This window comes from Danio rerio, chromosome 6, assembly GCF_052040795.2.
Source record: "Danio rerio strain M-AB ecotype USA chromosome 6, GRCz13ab, whole genome shotgun sequence".
Lineage (NCBI taxonomy): Eukaryota > Metazoa > Chordata > Actinopteri > Cypriniformes > Danionidae > Danio > Danio rerio.
The window spans coordinates 56311480-56324694 of NC_141026.1; the positions used below are offsets into that span (position 1 = coordinate 56311480).

Here is a 13215-nt window from a genome sequence, read left to right on the forward strand (position 1 = left end):
CCGGACAGCACGCCAAATATGCTTTACACTTCAACGAATGCAAGTGTGAACTCGTGAAGTGGCAAGGAGCAGTGTGGCGCATCTTCGCTGGTGTGGGCGTCAGGGAGAGTTGAAATCAAGTCAACTTTATGGTAATGAGCTACGATGTGTTTCGGCGACAAGTAAAAGTAATGTAGAAGTTCACTGCTTGATAGGAGTTCACTGTAAACTTTGATTCCGTCCACAGTTGTTCCCAAGAGTTTGAATATTGCGGTCGCCAGATTTCCAATTATTTCCAATGTTTTTCCCTACAGGAACAAACACTTAAAAGTTACTGACGAGTTACTGACGTGCATTAATGTTATACATATTTTTTTTCTTTAAAAAAGCGAGAATCTTATGCAACAATACAAAACAGTATTGCTGCTTCAGGATATTTTAGACATATGGACACATTCAATAAGTAAGTGGAGCAAGCCATAGCACATGCAGTTTGATCTTCCTGGTTTTAATTTATTTGATAAAAATTTTACGCTCTCGCCACCAGAGTTGAAGGCGACATCGTTGTCGCCAGGGCAGCCTGAGCAACCTTTGATGCTCTCACTGCTTTCAGTGTGAACGCACAGTTAACACAGTTCGATCTCGTTCTTTTGTATGTTGTAGTGCTGTATTTCTGTAATCTGCTAGTGTTTGCTTTGCATTGGTTTTTTCAGGCTTAATTACTGTGATCTCCCGATTGCAACTGAGAAATACTGGGAAATAGCATTTCATGTCGTTCGGCCTTATAATCTTAAAATGTCAGCAAAATTGCCTGTTTTGTCAGTTTAGACATTATGCTAGAGAATCATTGAAATAGTAGCTCTAAAGTGACGTAAGTGAAGTAGCAGCAGTTTCTGCTGTTCTGACTTCAGCTGCAGATGTGAATGAATGGCGGAAGAAAGTAGTTCCTCGTGTAAAATGATTCTTGAGGCTCCACATGTTTGATTTTCTTTTTTGTATACATGATTATGCCATCGAACTGTTGTATTAACGAAATATCACACTGGTAGCAGTGCAATATGGCTGTATATCAGCACTGGTGGGACATTAAGCGAATGCACGCCTCCCACCAATGCCAATATACAGCAATATTGCTCTGCTACTCGTGTGATATTTCGTTTAAAAATATTGAATAAAAAAATAAGTTTACAAATATAGTTTAATTATTACAAAATTATTATTTATTATTAAATATTCTGTTTATTGTTTTGTGGTATCTACATAATGTATTAACAATATTATAATTAAATATTGAATAACATTAAAGATAATGTAATCATATTAAATATATATATATATATATATATATATATATATATATATATATATATATATATTATATATATATATATATATATATATATATATATACATATATATATATATATATATATATATATATATATATATATATATATATATATATATATATAATTAAATATTTGTTGTGGGTTAGGGTTAATATAAACACTAATTAATGTACAGTTGACATGTTTTGTTTTTAAACTACATGTTCATATATTGTTTGGATAAAGTAAACCGAAATGGTAGAAAACATAATAAATAACATTTAGCTTGTAATGAATTCTATGCTTATACAAACTTTACAATAAAAAATATCATTATTTACAGCCTTTTGGAAACTCGCGGTTGTTTGTCTAAATTTATCAAGCAATGAAAATGTACTTTAAATAGAAATAATTACCCTTTTCATACTTACAGCCTTCAATATGTACAATTGCGTTTATACAAATATCTCACAGCGAACACAAAGGTCATTTTCTGATATTTCAGTGCGTTTGAGAGAGTGAGAGTTTATGCTTGCGTCAATGTGCTGATGATGCGTCTGCAAGCACACGGCATTGCCACAGTGTTTGCACAGTTAAACAGACACACCAATGCAAACCACACACACATATACTTAATACAGACTTTATTGATAACAGAACTTTAAAAGGACGAGTGAGAGAAACACTATAGCAGACCATCATTAAACATAGCATTCAGCAGACTTCCTACCTGATATGCTGTTAGAAAAATTCAGTTTCAGTAAAAAGAAAAACTAAAATAAATATAAAAGTGTAACAATCTGGCAATTTTACAAGAAAAAAAATCTTAGAAATGGATTTTATCCTTCCAAAAATGTTTATTGCTTTACAAAATCATCTCTCTACACATATGAGTTTCACACGTTTGAATAGGATAATCCTTCAGATTATTAGGAAACAAATTGGGAAACTAGTGGAATGTCTTGCTCCAAACAAAGGTTTACTTTGCACTCCTTCTCTGTATTTTTGTTTGTCTAGTGCATTTCCCAGAGGGCGTTCATTTGCATGGCAGTTAGAAAGACCGCAGGTTTAAGATGAGCTCTTTTCACCGTCTTACATTGAAACAACTTTCTCATGCACTAGATAACCATTTAAGGACCGAAAGGTTACAGCCAAAGGTGTCCGTTTACGATGAAGTTCAGTTGAGCCATTTGTCAGAACGCGCACACCTAAAAGTCACTGGATGCTGTCAATGGTTCATTGTGAAGGAGAATTTGTGCACATGAAAGTTTGAGTTGGGTTCAGTCCGTAATCCGTCTGACTTCTCTATGATGGATGTGGAAAGCATTAGGAATAGTGCCTTTTGGGCATAAGTTTGTTTATGCATCAATGCACCTTTGTAAAAAAGCTTTCAATTAGTAAGTGTTGATGAGTAGATACATCATCTGAAGACTAAGAACAAGTGAGTAATACCTCATGTATGAGCACGACTATGAGTGAGACACTTTCTATATTATTTATTATGATGGCTTGAGAATGCCAACATACTGTTATACGACATAAACGTATTATTCTTCTTCTTTCTTCTTCCTCTTAAGTTGTGTTTATACTTTCGCCTGGTGCCGCATCACGCACCTCCGCTGACTGCGCGCACACCTTGCGAAACAAACAAGGCTTTTATACTTGCCGCGTTTGCCATTGTGATATTATTTAAAACAACAGGGGAGGTCAAAAGAAACCCAACGTGAAGACAGAACTACGTCATATCATTAAATACTTTTAAACTAATATTTTTTAGTGTTTTTATAAATTATTTTGATGATTATAAAGATTTTTTATAACCATTCAAGATTTTTTTTTTTATCAAACTTTGATGCATCACTTGCTTTTTTTCTTATCTCAGACAGTTTTACCTATTAAAGTTTATTCAAATATTAATAAAAGGAGAACATGGGTTGCTCTACAAATATATTTTATTATGGCATGAATACAAGCAAAAAAATAAAAATAAAATTGCACACTAAATAAAATACAGATGTTTTTTTTTTTTTTAGATTTAGCCCGCTCCACAATTCACACATTACTGTCTGGCTAGTTTCTGTCCTCTACTTATGCTAAAAAGTCAATAATGGTCCAACATTCCTGATCATTTTCACCAATAAAGCCCAGAGAAACAGGCCTTCAGTATATTAAAAACTGATAGGTTTAAATATTCCTTCCCAGTTATCAAAGAAATAATTCTGTGGCTACATAGTTTTGTAATAATTAAATTGTTAGAATTTAAAAATGCAATACTTGTGTAAAACCTATGACTGGTGTAAAAACATATTCTGTAATTGTGTACCTGGTCTCCACTTTTGCCAGGGCCTCTTTTGGCTGTAACAAACTCATCCCTCAGGTTTTTCCAAACCTTTCACCAAAAACTCTCTCCTTTCCCACGGCTGTTGCAATTTTTAGCCAAGAATTATTGATCATTTGGTTATCTCTATGATCACGGATCATAAAGACAAAGTCTTTTTAGTGTTTCATATTTAGCTCAAATCAAATGCGCCGCCGTGCGCACTGTTCGCTCAAGTCTCAAAAAATGCCATGCGCACCGCCAGCTGAAATCCTGTCGCGAGCACCCAAAGCGAACATCCGCAAACGCCGCGATGACGTCACATTTGCTGCGTGCACTCAAGCGAACGCATCGAGTATAAACCAGGCTTTAGATTATTTTAAGAACGCATCTCCTCCTAGACTGTTCATACTACAACAACCAAACTAACTCCAAACTACACTGAATCAAGTTACTATATCTTTTCCAACTGATGTGACTTTGAAATAAATTGAATTTCGGCGAGGCAGTGGCGCAGTAGGTAGTGCTGCCGCCTCACAGCAAGAAGGTCGCTGGTTCGAGCCTCGGCTCAGTTGGCGTGTCTATGTGATGAGTTTGCATGTTCTCCCTGCGTTTGCGTGGGTTTCCTCCAGGTGCTCCGGTTTCCCCCACAGTTCAAAGACATGCGGTACAGGTGAATTGGGTAGGCCAAAATTGTCCGTAGTGTATGAGTGTGAATGGGTGTGTGTGGATGTTTTTCAGAGATGGGTTGCGGCTGGAAGGGCATGTACTGGATAAGTTGGCGGTTCATACCGCTGTGGTGCCCCAGATTAATAAAGGCACTAAGCTGAAAAGAAAATGAATACATAAAATGTTTGGTAACACTTTATTTTGAGGTTTTGTGTACTTTTTGTAGTAATTACAATTGGTTATGCATAGATACAGATACAGGTAATTAATTGATAGAACTCAGTCATTAAATGCATAGTTAAATGGTAATCTTAAAAATAAAGTACTCATGTACTTTTTTATGATTGTTAAACCATAATTATCCTCATTCAGATAGTTAATATATATGTATATATATATATATATATATATATATATATATATATATATATATATATATATATATATAGTTGAAGTCAGAAATATTATCTTTGATTTTTTTTCTTTTTTTAAATAATTTCGCAAATGATGTTTACAGAGCAAGGAAATTTTCACAGTATGTCTGATAATATTTTTTCTTCTGGAGAAAGTCAAATTTGTTATATTTTGGCTAGAATAAAAGCAGTTTAAAATTTTTTAAAAAACATTTAAGGTCAAAATGATTAGCCCCTTTAAGCAAATTTTTTTTCGATAGTCTCCAGAACAAACCATCATTACACAATATCTTGCCTAATTACCCTAACCTGCCTTGTTAACCTAATTAACCTAGTTAAGTCTTTAAATGTCACTTTAAGCTGTATAGAAGTGTCTTGAAAAAAGATCTAGCAATATATTATGTGCTGTCATCATGGCAAAGATAAAATAAATCAGATATTAGAAATGAGTTATTAAAACTATTATGATTAGAAATGTATTGAAAAAAAATCTTCTCTCCGTTAAACAGAAATTGGGGGAAAAAATAAACAGGGGGGCTAATAATTCTGACTATAACTATACTATAGTAACCTATTTGTTACAGTCTCCCATTGGCATTCAAGTTTGCATATTTGTTCTAATAGGAACGTGATCATAATAGTGGAGTGAAAAATCAACTCATAAGCCATGCCAATAAAACAGCCTACTACATGTGGACAGTAGATATAGTGTGAAGTCTGGATAGAGGGTTAAACGAAACTAAAAACTTGTTGCTACAGATGCTCACATGAGTCATGCACAAAACTAATGTCACCTCAGGTGAGGCGTCACCATCCTAGTGTAGGATTTGGTAGACTAACATACACAAAACAGTGTGACGGATAGTTTGAAGTATAGTAAAAAAAAAATAATAATAATAAGTGAAGTTTATTAATAAACTAATTTCAAGAGGATTACGGGCTTATGATTGCCTGCGGCTGGTCTCGCATTATGCAATTTATGATTTACCAATCAGACAATTCCTAGGCCTATAAAAATATTCTAAGTTCCATATCACAGCCATCTTCGTTTTGGAGAATTCCCCCTTCCTCCCCTACTCCTCCTTCTTTCCTAGATGGGGGGCACGGTGGTTAACAACATAGCCTCACAGCAAGAACGTCACTGGTTATAGCCCTTTCCAAGCCAGCTGACGTTCCTGTGCTGAGTTTGCACGTTCTCCCTGTGCTCGTGTGGGTTTCCCCCGGGTTCCTCCCACCGTCCAAAAACATGCAACTTAAGTCAATTGACCAATCCAAATCTGCACTATATGCATTCCAACATCGTGCAGCCCTAATTTGGAATGACCAGCTTTTCTTGCTATCATTGAAAGGTTTAATCGGCCATTCAGTCACATTCAAATGACTCAAAATCTTGCTAAGTCAGTGAATAGTGGGAAATTTGGCAGCCAGTAATATAGGGTTCATCAGATAATTAAGGAAATGAAACATAATTTCAGCTTAAACCCTTTGTTATAAACTCAGCAGTCAGTTAGAAAGGATCACGTTCATCAGTATAATCAAACGACTTATGCCGTTTTACACCTTATCACCTCTTTACTCACTATTCTTTATGATTTATCAGTGTTTTCTGCATTAGCCTGCGATAAGCCTGAAAACATCGACTCTTAGGAATAAGATATTTACCCTTCAAGACTGCAGGACAGGTTTACTTTCCATACAAACCATTACACCCAACTGTGTCAATACCAAGTCTAAATGTGTGCGTGTGTGTTTACACCAGACTATTGAGAGTCATTATGAAAATGCAAACTCCTCAATGACATACCCTGCAGTATTGAAGGAAGTTGTTCTCCCAAAATACTCCAATGACAGTCTAAAGTCTGAAACTTCCTTATTTATACGTGAGGCTTTCGTGAGATCGCGATTAAAAGGTTTTAAGGGTTTAAAGAGGGAAAAGGGGCCAGATATGGACTGTAAACCACTGGTGGTGATAGTTTAAACAAGAACACAAGCAACGCTCAAGGCTCATTTGACTGAAATCAGTGTTTTAATACAAGACCCCATTAACATCAGCGCGATACCACAGAATTTGCCTGCCGCTTCAATCTCCTACAGCCCACACAAGTGCTTGGGAAGAACAGCTGTCAAACCAAGAGGAAATACTTTGCATTTGTTTAAGGTGCTTCCACGATCTTAAATGTTTGTCAGGTGGGTAATACTACGACGGTGCCAAGGCAAGTTGCACAAGAGCAAATATTTGCCTAGATATGGTCTCCTCAGAGCAGATCAACACATCTCAGCTATGGTAATTAGTTCAAACAAGGTTATATTCTTCCTGAAGGGCCGTGGAGTATCAGGACTGCACTGGAATTTAGTTTATGATGAGAAACAGACAAGCTTTGGGTCATAAAACGCTGTTGCACTTGTTTTGAATTAAAGGAATAGTTCATCCTAAATGAAAATTCTGTCTTTATTTACTCTCCCTTTACTTTCTTATTTCTGTTGAACACTAAAGAAGATCATTTGAAGAAGGCTGAAAACCTGTAACCATTGACTTTCAAAGTACTTGTTCTTCTTAATATGGAAGTTAATGGTTTTCAGCTTTCTTCAATCTTTGTGTTCAAGAGAAGAAGCTTATAAAGGTTTATAAACAGGGTTGCAAATTACAGGGGGGGTTTGAGGGGGGAATCAACCCCACTAATTAACGTTTGATTCCCCTTGAAAGATGTCAAAACAAAATGTAGAAGGTCAGCCCTTTAGTACTTAGAAGTAGTTTTCTCTGATCTTTATCTTAAATAACAATACTAATAATTAGAATAATAGATATACTATAATCAGGGCTGGGGCGACGCAGTGGTGCAGTAGGTAATGCTGTCGCCTCACAGCAAGAAGGTCGCCGGGTCGCTGGGTCAATCCTCGGCTTAGTTTGCGTTTCTGTGTGGAGTTTGCATGTTCTCCCTGCGTTTGGATGGGTTTCCTCCGGGTGCTCCGGTTTCCCCCACAGTCCAAAGACATGCAGTACAGGTGAATTGGGTAGGCTAAATTGTCCGTAGTGTATGAGTGTGAATGTTTCCCAGAGATGGGTTGCAGCCGGAAGGGCATCCCCTGTGTAAAAACGTTTTGGATAAGTTGGCGGTCCATTCCACTGTGGTGACCCCGGATTAATAAAGTGACTAAGCCGACAAGAAAATGAATGAATGAATAATCAGGGCTGGAGTGGGACTCCTTTTCAGCCCTGGAGTTTCAAGCCTTAGACTGGCCCACTTTAGTTCACTACTGACTATATTAAAAAAAGGTCGATCCAATTCAGTTTCTAATGACACTATCACGTCTTTTTTAGGGACACAGCTGCTTTTGAACTTCAAATGTTTTTTTTTTTTATAGATTTGAGAACATTAAACGGTAGCTAAATCTCCAACACTATTCTTTAAAACAGCACAATGTCTCAATAGAATGGGTTTGGCAAATAATAATGTTTGTTGGAAATGTTAAAAAGAGAGAGGCACATTTATTCATTGTGTTTGGGACTGTTCACTAGTTCAGCCTTTTTGGCTCCAAACCCTAAACATTTTGAGTAAATGGCTTGGAACATTAATACCACTGTCACCAAGGTAATGCTTACTGGCAGATAGAGAACAGAAAAGGAGAGTTCACAGTCATCATGGTGGGGATCTCAGTGACAGCTAGAGTCATCTTAAAACAGGAAAACTCAACAGGACACAGGAGTTAAAACAGGAGTTAATAGAGTGGGCCAATATAATGACTAAAACAGCTTTGTATGAACGTTTACTGCACAAATTACATAATAAGGACAAAGCAGGAGTCCCTGTATGTCTCCCAGTGTGGGAAGATTTTTGGTCTTATGTGACAATGTCTTGTAACACAATTTTAAACTACTCACCAGGTTCTCCTAATAATAATAATAATAAATAAAAAAGGATAATATTGTACTTCTGTCCTAGTAACCACTGTCTTCATTTTCGCTTAACATTTAGTAGGCCACAAGTGATCACTTGTAATATGTGCTTGTATTATTTTGTCATGAACTAGAAGAAAACAAGCAATAAAAAACTTGAAAAAAACCATCACGATGTCCTTTCCTGCAATATCTGAATATATATTCTGATCATAATTCTTTAAAGATATCCAGTCCTTTGTAACGGTGGTCACACACACACACAAAAAAAAAAAAAAATGAAATATGTAAACCTACATAAGTAACCCAAACAGTATTATGTCTTAACACTAAAAAAATTTTTTTTTTCGAAAAGGTTCAAACTCTGAATATAATCATACATTTGGCCACCCCTATAACGGTTCATACCATTATCAGTCTATGCAGGAATAGAAGTTTGTATCTACAGATCACCTAAAAGGTAAATAAGATGCATAGTTTGTATAGTTTGACCTACAGTATCCTCTAAAATAACTAATAAGAAGCTACTGTAGCTCAGAATACTCTAAATATCCCTCAAAACACAGAAAAACTTGTCTTAATAGATTATATGCAACTTAAAAAAAAAAATCATACATTTGATTCGCTGAAGCATGTATTACACAAACTATCATTACCAAAAATGTCGACCATCCCCCAACCCCCCTCCGCCTGATTGTCAATGTATAATTCAAACCCTGTTATAACTAGTTGAGAGTGAGAAAATAGGAATTTCTCGTTTTTATTAACACTTTAAATAGTAAAATTCAAATATCTAAATGTTAACAAGACATAAGTTTGTTGGATTGTGAAATAAATTTGCATACAGCTACGAATGAAGGAGGTTGTGTAATGTACGAGGAACTACTTTATAGTCAATGATGATTTAATAACATGTGTGGTTTCTCTTATAGGATACCGGTGTGAACCAGATCGCAAGTTGATTAAAAGACAGAGACTTCAGAAAAGTGACGACAGAAGATCCTGCATCTGAGCTCAGGTATCAGGTGTAGTGTTTGCTTTCATATTTAATCTTCAGACTGTGCAATATCATCCGTTACAAAAGTCCAAAAAGCTTTCTGTCATGAAGAACATGCATGTTTTAAAGCAAAAAAAAAAATCCACAATTTTTCTTTGTGCATTAGTATATATATATATACACTCACCGGCCACTTTATTAGGTACACCTTACTAGTACCGGTTGGACCCACTTTTGCCTTCAGAACTGCCTTAATCCTGCGTGGCATAGATTCAACATGGTACTGGAAATATTCATTAGATTTTTTGGTCTGTATTGACTTGACAGCATCACGCAGTTGATGCAGATTTGTCGGCTGCACATCCATGATGCCAATCTCCCGTTCCACCACATACTAACGGTGCTCTGTTGGATTGAGTTCTGGTGACTGTGTAGGTGAGATGATTCACGCTTTGACATGCCGCGTTATCCTACTAGAAGTAGCCATCAGAAGATGGGTACACAATGGTCATATAGGGAAAATATTCCCCAATCATTAAATTACCACCACTTACCTGAACCATTGATACAAGGCAGAATTGATCCATGCATTTGTTGTTGACACCAAATTCTGACCCTACCATCTGAATGGCGCAGAAAACATTGAGACTCATCAGACCAGGTAACGTTTTTCCAATCTTCTATTGTCCAATTTTGGTGAGTCTGTGCGAATTGTAGCCTCAGTTTCCTGTTCTTAGCTCACAGGAGCGGCACCCGGTGTGGTCTTCTGCTGCTGTAGCACATCTGCCTCAAGGTTGGACGTGTTGGTGTCTAGAGATGCTCCTCTGTGTACCTCGGTTGTAACAAGAGGTTATATTGAGTCACTGTTGCCTTTCTAATACCTCAAACCAGTCTGGCCATTCTCATCTGACCAGCCTGTCTGGCACCAACAACCATGACACGTTCAAAGTCACTTAAATCACCTCTTTTCCCCATTTTGATGCTCGGTTTGAACTGCAGCAGATCGTCTTGACCATGTCTACATACCTAAATGCATTGAGTTGCTGCCATGTGATTGGCTGATTAGAAAGTAATGTTAACGAGCAGTTGTACAGGTGTACCTAATAAAGTGGCCAGTGATTTAAAGGGTTAGTTCACCCAAAAATTTTAATTATTCCATGATTTACTTTACTCTCAATGCATTCTAGGTGTAAATGACCTTCTTTTTTTTTTTTTTGGTCAAAACCAATGGTAGATATTTTAAAAAATCTTGAGCTTTTCCAGCTTTACAATGTCAACAGTGAGCTTATTTTGTATCTAAAAAGACCCATTAAGTGCATCTATTTGTAATCACAAGTGCCTTCTGCATCTCCGGGGATGAATAATGGTCTTCTGTAGTGAATTTGTGCATTTTTGTAAGAAAAATATCCAATTGCGAAAAAGTGAGCGCCCTCTGTCTTCTTCAAATCACACCGCTTCCGCATGCAAAACACAAGACGACGGAATCATTTGTTTCAGTGTTAATTTAATCATACAAATGTTCAATTATACATACAGGAAAAGGCTTTTCATATTTTCTCTTTTTCACTGTGCTATCATAGGACTCTACTCAAACTCTCCGCTCAGTCATACACCATGCCAACGGTGCAGGAAACCCAACAGATCACACAAAGAAAAGAAAAAATCAAAAAAAGACGTAATGCAGCAATGATATCAATCACACATCTCACATGCATAAGCAACACCAAAAAAATAAAAATCCAGAGCGTAATTATAAATGGGCAAAAAAGAAGAGGCTGTGAAGTGTGCAGCGCCTGGGATGAGGACATTCACTAGTAACAGCTCAGGCTGATGAAGCCATGACATCATCCAATGAGCTGTGCACGGGCCGAGCACGTCAGTCTACTTCAACATTAAACAGCCACCAGTTTCGGGACATTTACTTCCGTTATGCTTCAGCTGCGAGTGCAACTTTTGTGGAATATGAAAGGGGAACGTTTCCCCCTTAAAACACTGCATAGATCGTTTGCAATGTACTGAAGCCACAGCAATTCTACAAATCCGGACGCAATGTCAGTATCGGTAATGGCAAAATCTTCCAGGTGCATAGAAATCAGTGAAACGGACAAGAATTGCCTGACGAATTCAATTGAACAGGACGTGCTGACACTGTAATCTCGTTCGCCTTGACGTAAAGGTCAATTTAGATTGGTCATCGATTTGCATACTGCTCGAGGATGGCAGGCCATTTATCGAAACGCTTTTATCCTTATTGTAGTAAACGGACCGATAAATAAGCGTCGTTAATGTTTTATAAATTGCAGCTAAACAAACGGTGAGTAAAAATGGCGCCTTTCGGATATATTTAGCAAGATATAAACATCCACGAAGCCTTCCATCATATCAAACACAGAGGCACGATTTAAACCGAATACACTCCACAAACACTTTCTTTCTGCGTTAAAATATTACTCGGAGCTTTCCAGCTCAACCTTTTCGCAATAACTCAGGAATACAAATTAAAAGAATATTTTTGGTTAAATGCAATAGCTCAGAAAAACAAACATTTGGTTGATTAAGTTGGTAACACTTTACAATAAGGTTGTATTAGTTAATATTAGCGCATTTACTAACATGAACGAACAACACACTTCAGTATTTTCTCATGTTATTTAACGTTAGGCAACGAAAATAGCTGTTCGTTGCAAGTTTCAACTCATAGTGCATTAACTAATGCTAAAAATAATGCATTTGGATGCTAATAATGCATTAGTAAATGTTGAACCATGATTAATAAAAGCTGCATTTATACCAGGGGGGTCCAAACTCGGTCCTGAAGGGCCGGTGTCCTGCATGTTTTAGTTCTAACCCCAATCAAACACGCCTGAACCAGCCAATCAAGCCCTTTCTTGATATACTAGAAACCTCCAGGCAGGTGTGATGAAGGATGTTTGAGCTAAACTATGCAGGACATTGGCCCTCCAGGACCGAGTTTGGACCCCCCTGGTTTATAATTAATTCATGCTAGTAAATGCATTAGCCATCATTAACTATTGAAACCTTATTGTAAAGCAGTGGTGCCCAATCCTGTTCCTGTAGATCAGGGGTGTCAAACTCAATTCCTGGAGGGCCGAAGCCCTGCACAGTTTAGTTCCAACCCTGCTCCAACACACTTACCTGTAGGTTTCAAACAAGCCTGAAGGACTCAATTAGTTTGATCAGGTGTGTTCAATTAGGGTTGGAACTAAACTGTGCAGAGCTGCGGCCCTTTTGGAACTGAGTTTGACACCTGTGCTGTAGATCTATCTTCCTGCAGAGTTCAGCTCCAATTCTAATCAAGAACAACTAGTGCAGGGGCGTCCAAACTCAGTCCTGGAGGGCCGGTGTCCAGCAGATTTTAGCTCCAACTTGCCTCAACACACCTGCAAGGATGTTTCTAGAAAGCCTAGTAAGAGCTTGATTAGCTATCCCAGCTGTGTCTGATTGGGGTTGGAACTAAACTGTGCAGGACACCGGCCGTCCAGGACCGAGTTTGGACATGCCTGAACTAGTGTGTTTGATCAAGGTTGCAGCTGAACTCTGCAGAAAGGTAGATCTCCAGGACTGCTGTAAAGTGACCAAATAACAAACCCCAAATA

The 13215-nt window shown here is 37.3% G+C and overlaps 1 protein-coding gene across 1 annotated transcript in view; it reads right to left on the reverse strand.

Annotated features, from left to right (window-relative positions):
• The window catches only part of slc12a5a (solute carrier family 12 member 5a), a 2560186-nt gene that overhangs the window by 269086 nt on the left and 2277885 nt on the right, over positions 1 to 13215 (reverse strand). The window lies entirely within an intron of this gene.